The sequence below is a fragment of the Heptranchias perlo genome, unplaced genomic scaffold, assembly GCF_035084215.1.
Source record: "Heptranchias perlo isolate sHepPer1 unplaced genomic scaffold, sHepPer1.hap1 HAP1_SCAFFOLD_133, whole genome shotgun sequence".
NCBI classification, from domain to species: domain Eukaryota; kingdom Metazoa; phylum Chordata; class Chondrichthyes; order Hexanchiformes; family Hexanchidae; genus Heptranchias; species Heptranchias perlo.
In genome coordinates, this window is record NW_027138569.1 from 220,365 (window position 1) to 229,543 (window position 9,179).

A 9,179-nucleotide genomic window follows, 5' to 3' on the forward strand; every position below is an offset into this window, starting at 1 on the left:
CAACTACTGATTGATATTAAATTGGATTGTATGCAAAAGATTGGATAAACATTCACATTGTTGATGATATTATCAAAATCGAGATTCCAGGTTCAATGGACCTTTGTCTCTATAACAAAGTCGTGAAGATTGATTGCATACTGAGGCTTTTGGTTGAATTTTGATGTGTAATTTATTACTACAGCTACAATGCTCGATCCATTATTTCAGCATGAATTGACTACAACATGTAATTAGTGGCTATCATATTGAAGCAAGTAAACCATGGTTAACTGGTGACAAATAACATTTGACCATCACTCAATTAGAGTATGTGGACTGTGTAAAATTAATATATGATATCACCATCAACAAAATGCATAAGCCAGAGCACAGTTTTGACAGTTGAATTTTATTTTTTTCTTGGCAGAAACAAATCTTTAATCTATGATTTCGACTTTAACCATTTTAGTCAATATATTTTAATTCGTCCTACAGCTACTGTAATAGTTCATGACAAGGAAAGTTCAGAAATATTATGAATATTACGATGATGTATTTTAGGCTGAACGGACTGATGCTTTGAAACAAAAGGAAATCAGGACAATTCTGCAGTCCACTGATGCTGTAGGGAGCTGGGTCTTGAGACAAATGCTAAACCATAAAGTGTCTTGGTAAGGTGATGGGTTTCTCTTTCCTGCTGTGCACAGCATGAGAGTGGTGATGTGGTGCAGGAAAGGATAAGCATGTGGAGAAAAGCTAGTTATTTCTGAAGTTTTAACAAGTTTTGTATTCAGTTAAAAGCAGTGGTGCCTTGGTGTTGCCTGTTCATTTTATGTTTGAATTTCTCTGATTGTTGCTTGAAGTTATAATTTTAAGTGCAGGGTTATAGTATAGTTTTCTTCTAGGAGAACTGCACCGATTTGAATGTTTATAATATTAAAATGCTCCCTTTTTTCTCACTGCATATTTAGCCTGGAAGGGGTAGAATAGCTTGTACCGGATGTCTCGTGCTGCTTGATCTGGGGAGACCGCTGAATGTGCACGAGTGAAATTCTATGCGTGAAGCAACCAGCAAGCGATATGCATGAGGAAGATTCATTGATGAACGGATCTTAGACATGGTCAGTCACGCTGACAGCACCACTACATGAAATGGTTAATGTGGCTCATAACAGTGAGAACATCTATTGGATCACAACTGATTTAAGACTTTTACACCTGTTTCGTCGAGAAACAGACCTTCTCCATTAAGCTAAATGAAACAGTTAGGATAGTGTTAATGATGAAATGGATTATTTTACCCTCAGTCTGGTTCAGCAAACACTGAGTCGAATACACCTTTAAAGTTCAAGAGAACTTTATTAGCAGGGCTTAGTCTGCAGCTTCGATTCTGACTCCCGATGGAGTCTTGTCGATTCTGACAGAGTATGACAGAAACATACAGAAGTTCACACCTTTTTTCAAATCAATAGGGGTTGGAACATCGTTAACACAAGGGTCAACACCAATCATAAGCTGGGCATAGGTTGGCCATGCGTGGTTACCTGGTTGCCGGCCAATCATAGATCGTCCATGTGCTGATCATGCCGCAATTAGACAGCAGAGGGGATACATCCTTATCTTCTAACTTGGAATGTCCTCCCCTGTCCCTACTGTTCCTTATCTCCTTGCTTGGAATGTCTTTCGGCTTTGCTAAGCTCGTTACCGATATTGATTAGCCCGTTGCATGGAGACACCCAGATCAGACACTGAATCATATCAAAGACTCCTACATTGATGAGACAATGCAGGCCTGCTGACTACGCAAACATGTGGCCTAGAAGGGGGGGCCCACTGTTCCAACCTCAGCTACCAATTAATTAAACCTTGCCTAACCATATTGCATTCTGCTCCCTTGCCACGTTGACATTCTACTATCTACTGAAAACTGACTATATAGGCATTTTCATAAAAGGGGCACTACGTAGGCATTCTCATCAACACGTAGGTATTCTCATCAAAAACACTGGTACCGATCAGAGCTATTGAAGTTAAAATAGAGAAGGGCATCAAATTGGAAATTTCAAATTCAGAATGAATCCTCTAAACATGAATTAAAATGACCCATAATATGGTTAACATTAAAAGTGGACAGGAGGATCTTTTAATTCGAGGTGATGACGTTTTGATATATGAAAGTGTACGGGGAGAAACAGGTTTAGAAACTTGTTTACCATTCAATGTATCACGATATTCTTAACAATTTTAAAGATATGTTATACAAACCGAATTGGTAGAGTTCTGTGTAATAGAACATAATTTGTTCAGTGTTGGCCTTATACACTCTAAAGACGACAATGGGTAGTTTGTAAGGGGAGGGCGCGGACACAATGGGCCGAATGGCCCCCTTCTCTGCTGTATCTTTTCAATGGTTCTATGGTTCTATGCTTAATCAGACTGTTCTGAAGTCTATTAATGTTATGCTGCTATTGATTTCTCTTTATAATTAAGTAATTTTAATCTTTAGCCTTTGCCCTTAAACCGGGGAAGTTTAATTAATTTTGAAATAACTTGGGCTATTGGACCAGGGCTCATCCTGCATCAATGGTCACTTTCAGGATGAAGTAATAAGAGGTTTAGTAAAAGACGATCCATTTCATGCTGAATCATTTGATAAACATTAAACGGCGCTAAACAGTAACGTCTGCGAAGGAAAACATCGGGGCATACATCACACTTTTAACTGGTACGAATGATACAGAAACAAAGACAGAGTAATAATTAAAGGTTTCAGTTGAAATATTGAAGTTAGATTGAACAAGAGTGAAACTGTCGATAGGGTCACCACGTGGTAGAGTTGTACTTCTTTGGTCATCAGAAGGAAAACTAAAGTTATTGATAAGGAATAAGTGAATTAAACGTTCCTTACATGCAATTGCATTTTAACTTTTATCTAATTATTGAACAGGTTGGGTCTATATTCGTTGAAGTTTAGAAGAACGAGAGGAGATCTTATTGAAACATAAAAGATTCTGAAGAGACTCGATAGGGTAAGTACTGAGAGGATGTTACCCATCGTGGGGGAATCTAAAACTAGGGGGCACAGTCTCAGAATAAGGGTCGCCCGTTTTAGACGGAAATGAGGAGGAATTCCTTCTCCCAGAGGGTCGTGAATCTTTGGAATTCTTTGCCCCAAAAAGCTGTGGAGGCTGAGTCATTGAATATATTCAAGGCTGAGTTAGACAAATTTTTGATCAGCAAGGGAGTCAAAAGATATGGAGAAAGAGCGGGAAAGTGGAGTTTAGGTAAAAATCAGATCAGCCATTATCTCATTAAATGGCGGAGCCAGTTCGAGGGTCCGAATGGCCTACTCTTGCTCGTATCTCTTATGGTCTTATGAAAGGTAAATATGTTTCACAAATTCATTAGAGATTTTTGAGGATGTAAGTAACAAGCCAGATAAAGGAGAACCAGTGGGTGTAGCATATTTGCATTTTCAAAAGCCATTCGATCAGGTGCCAAATAAAAGGTTGCAACACAAGTTCAGGGCTCATGGTGTTGGGAGTAATATATTAGCATGGACAGAGGATTGGTTGTTGGACAGAAAACAGAAAGTAGGAATCAACGAGTTATTTTCAGGTTGACAGGTTTTAAATCGTGGGGTGCTGCAGGGATCAATGTTTGGGCCTAAGCTGTTTACAATCTTTATTGATGACTTAAATGAAGGGACCGAGTGTTATGTATCCAAGTTTGCTGACGATGCAAAGGTAGGTAGGAAGGTAAGATTTGACGAGGACGCAAAGAGTCTGCAAAGGGTAATAGGCAGGTTACGTGATTAGGAAAGAAGGTGGCAAACGGAGTATAACGTGGGGAAATGTGAGGTTATTCGCCATGCTAACAAGAATAGAAACACAGATTTTTTAAAAATGGCGAGAAACGAATAAATGTTGGTGTTCAGCGTGATTTAGGTTTCTCCGTACAAGAAACACAGAAAGTTAATATTAAGCTGCAGCAAGCAATTAGGAAAGCAAATGACACATTGGCCTTTATTGCAAGGGTGTTGGAGTACAAGAGTAAGGGAGTCTTGCTACAATTATAAAGGGTTTTGCTAAGACCACACCTGGAGTACTGTGTACAGTTTTGGTCTCCTTACCGAAGGAAGGATATACTTGCCTTAGCGACCAGTCATGAAGATTCCGGGCGAGATGGTGTTGCCAGGATGCGAAAGGTGAGGCTGGAGCAGTCACGGTGGATCTGTGTCTCTCCCCACTTAACTTCTACGCAGCTTTTGAAGATCTTTTAATACCGAACCACACATTTGGGGTGGTGTCTTGTCAACAATAGATTACAAATACAACCCACGATTGATTGACACTTCACTTGTTTTGTCTCAGTAATCACAACATAACCAAGTTAAGTCGGCAGATGTTCAAACGATCTCTAGCCCTCCTGGAATCGTTCTTGTTGCTTTAGTGACCTATCCTCTGTCTTTTATAATGTGTCATTAACAATCCTTCTTAACAGTCCTTCCACCTTTTAATAGTCATTTTCCTGTAGACATAATGAAGCCGATTTAATATCTGGATTTTGTTTATTGGAAGAACTCTTGCAACACAGAGTATCTGGGAAAGTCTCACAGTAAATAATATTCAGGGTCAGGTGCACAAGACTGAGAGTCTTTATTGTGCAGCCTCCAGGCATCACCTTTAGAAATGTCAAAAATAAATTAACAAGAGTGTTACCCCAGAAAAAAACATGAACTGTCTGGCTGCTTCTTTTGCTGCTGTTCTGATAGACAACACTCTCATTCACTCCAGGCAGATTACACATTTTGTTTGCGTATTGTATACCTTGTGTTCTGTTCTCACTCCTGTCTCTTGATATGTTTTTCCATCTTTCGTTGTGTCTGTTCTCTGTGTATATAGTTTATCTTCTGTGCGTTTTTTTTTTCTTTTTCTATCTTGTTATTTCCACTTCAACTTTAATTCATGTCTCTCTGTCGCTATTTATGTCTCTCTCTTGTTCTATCAATCACTCTTGGCTATTTTTCGACACACTTCCCCCTCTCCGCCTGTATGTCTCTGCTTGTCTTCGTTCTCTGCGTCTCTTTCTTTTTTAAATCTGCCCCCCTGACCCTTTCGCTTGTTGTCTCTCTCTGTGACTCCATCAGTCATTTTGTCTTTCCACCTCTGTGTCTGTATTCTTCGCTCTCTTTCTCTTTGCCTGTGCCTATCTCTGTCTTTGTTCCTCTCTGAGAATCTACAATTCCCATTTCTTTCTCTCGACCTCTTTCTTCCTCCTTCCTCTTTTATCTGTCTCTTTTTCATTCTGTTTGTTTCTCACACTCTGCAGCTCTGTTTCTGTTTACTTCTTTCTCTCTGTTGCTAGTTGACTTCTCAATCTCTCTGCGTCTGTTTCTGTATTTCATTATGTTTCTTTCAATCTCCGTTTTAATCTTTGTATTTTCCCCCTCTTTCAGGTTTTCTATTTTACACCTTGCTTTCTATTCCAATAAACAGCAACTTGCATTTGCCTCTTCCGACAACTACTACAACAACTTCCACTTAAATAGAACATATTTCTATATATATTCTACATATAATGTACAGCACAGAGACAAGCCATTCAGCCCAACTGGGTACAGAAGATTCTCCAGAATTCCCTAATGAATGCATGCGGCAACAACAACAACAACAGCAACAACCTATGAAAGCTGCGGGGACACAGCAGGGGGGAAATGGGACTAATTGGTTAGCTGCTTCAAAAAGCCGGCACAGGCATAATGGGCCGAATGGCCTTCTCCTGTGTTGTACCTACTACGATACTATGAACAACATCTTCAACGCCATGAACCTGAAAAAATGGCCGCCATTAAGGTAGCCACCTTACTGAGGAGCAAGGTGGGCATCTTAAACAAAATGGCCACCAGTGACCCAGTGGTCCCACCGTGCTCTCGTGATCTACAGTGATCTCACAATTTCCCAGTGCTCGCACAGTGTCCCAGTGATCCCACAGTGCTCCAAGTGATCCCACATTGCTCCCAATGAATCCGCAGTGATACCACAGTGCTCCCATTGATCTCATAGTGGCCCAGTAATCCACAGTGTGCCAGTGATTTCACAGTGATCACAGTGATCGACTGTGACCCAGCGTTCCCATAGTAACTCGAACATAACTCACGTGAGACCCATTGGGTGAAGCCTGTGGTGAAGGCCTCGATCAGGCCCCAATGGAGAGACAGCTTCTTGTCCAAGGATACCTCCTCCTAAAATGTCTCTTCTCACATCTTCATGTCAGAGAATTTTCACAAAAAAATCCTCGAGCTGCAGAGAGTAGAAAAGGAATTGATTAAAAACAATGTCAGAGATTAGAAAGGCACAGCAAGAGCCCAGAGCTCTCACTACTTACTCACTCCTACACAGGCAATCTCTCAGCAATCACCACTGAGAAACAAAATCCTCAGTTACAAAGCGGAGAATCCAAAGAGAAGAGTGAAAATTTGGTCGTGAGCGAAATAGTAAGACACTCAGGACGGACTGGAAAGCTCATGTTGCTTCTCTCTCTAATACAAGTTGAAGAATATTTTCTCCTGCATTTCCACTCACTCCCCCTAAAAGGTGCAGGTGTGTCTGTCTCTCCTGGTTAGTGTTTGCTGCAGGGTCCCATTCGACTCTTTGTTCATTTTCCTTTCTGTTCCTGGAGCAGGGGACAAAAAGCCTGTCGTTTGATGATACTTCACCCCTTTTTGTTGCAGTTGGCGAAGGTTGAACGAACTTTACCTTCTCTTGTTTTAATTGCAGTGGGGAAAAAAGCCAATAGTTTATGGTCAAAATACAACTTGTGGCTTTTTCCAATTAGCCGAAGAGATAAAACAAATTCATGACATTTAGAAGAGCGAAAGCAAAGAACTTAATAAAATAAACAGCAAGATCCCTTACTCAGTTATGGGGACAATCTCTCGGTAACTTTAATTTACACAGAAACAACGCCAAGTTTGTAAAGCAGATGAATTTAACGAGTAAAAGTTTCAGAGAAAATCTTTCTAGACAACAACAATTTGAATATAATATATATATATATTTATATATATTTATACATTATATAGATACAGCAGGGCACAGCAAAGAAACAGGCCATTCGTTCCATCAGGGTAGGGAAGTTACTCCTGAATTCCTTATATTACCAAAACGAAAGCTTGTATATATATTATAACATATACATTTATCTCTATATATTTATATATCCTTCTAGATTAAAACAAATGCTACAAAGCCATCATAACGGCTGTGGGTAACGAGCAGAGCGGGGAATGGGACTAATTGGATAGGTCTTTCAAAGAGCTAGTGCAGGCATGATGGGTCGAATGGCCTCCTCCTGCGATACTATGATAGTACAAAAAACAACGTAAACGCCATGAACCTGGAAAATGGTTGATCGCCCTGAACCTGAAATAGAATGACCGCCATCAACCTAAAATTAAACGGCCGCTCTAATACAAAATGGCCTCTAGCAAGGCAGCCATCTCACGGAGGAGCAAGTCGGCCGTCTCACTGAGCGGCAAGGTGGCAATCTTAAACAAAATGGCCGCCAAGAAGTTTAATCAAAATGGCCACCTTGAACCTGAAATAAATGGCCAACAGTATGACAGCTATCTTACTGAGAGGCATGGCAGCCATCCTTTGAAGGACAAGACGGAGTTTGTTATGGTGAAAGACACGGAGAGGGTTCATTTGCTGTGCTTGTTAAATCACTGTTGCACAAAGTTAAGGATACAAATTGGGTGGGAAGGCGACTCGCTGGTGTTTAACACAAAGACATCGGTGAAGTGAGGGAATTAAGCACCAAAACGTGAATTTCTACAAAAAATGGATTAACATTTGATTATTTCAACGCAATGCTTGCGGAGAAGCAGAGACCAGACTTTCAGAGGAAAGGAAAAAGCAGCCATTTTGTGTAGAGCTTGCAATTCTAGCTTGTATTAAATAAATCAGAATAAAATTAGACTCAATCTGGAAGTAGTTCTGATCTGGAATTTAATTTATTTATCCATTATTCATATTTATATATAATCTGAAACAATAACAGTATTTGTAACAGTGACAGAGCAAGAGAGTGCTGGGGGACCCTATCAGTTTAGTAACACAGCAGAAGGGATAGGAGTACATTGTGATTTATTACAGAATACAGCAGCTCACTGGGAAAGTTACACATGATACAGATGTGTGAGCAAAAAGGTGCAAAGTGATTTTACACATTAATTCAGGGCAAAGCATTTTTATCTCGACAAGGTTTAATTTTATATTTAACTTAATGGGCTCTTTTTCCTCAGGAAACTTCAGGCAAAAATCATGCCTTTATAAAGAAAACAATGATATTATTATTAATACCCTAGAAAAATTGAGATTAGAATTTAAACAACACCTTGGGTTTATGCCCGATTTAGAACAGTTTTAACAACAATAAAACAACACATTCTAAATTCCCAAAACGCATAAACGTTTGGAAAACAAATGACTATCTTAGACTAACCACGTAACGAAAATTATATATTGAATTGACTCAAGTTTGCCGTGAAGATTCCAGGTATGTGGATGCATACCTTTGAAGTGTACCGTGGCTTTCTCTTGTAATCAGGTGATCTGCTTCACAGGCATCAACCCATATCTTCCTGACTGCTCGCAACCGCATCAAGTTGTGAGGTAGCGAGCAGTCAGGACGATGTGAATTGATGCTGCCAGGCATCGAAAGGCGAGGTTGGAGCAGTCGTGATGGATGTGTGATTCTCCCCACCCAACTTCTGCGCAGCTTTCAAAGAACTTTTGAACAGAACTACACCTCTGGGACGGTGACTTGTCAGCAATAGGTTCCTATAAATACAACCCACGATTGATTGACACTTCACTTGTTTTTTCTAAGTGTCCACAGTGTAACCAAGTTAAGTCTGCAAGTGTTCAAATGACCTCTAGCACTCCTGGGATTGTTCTTGTTGCCATTGTGATCTATTCTCTGCTGTGTGGTATTTTACAAAGTGTCATTAACAAGCCTTTCAACTGTCCTTCCACCTTTTAAAAGTCCGTTTCCTTCAGACATGGTGAAGCCGATTTAACAGCAGGCTTTCGTTTATCAGATGGATGTTTACTACACAGAGCAGCTGCGAAAGTCCTGCATTAAACAATGGGCCGGGTCAGGTACAAACGACTGAGTAACTTTATTGTGTC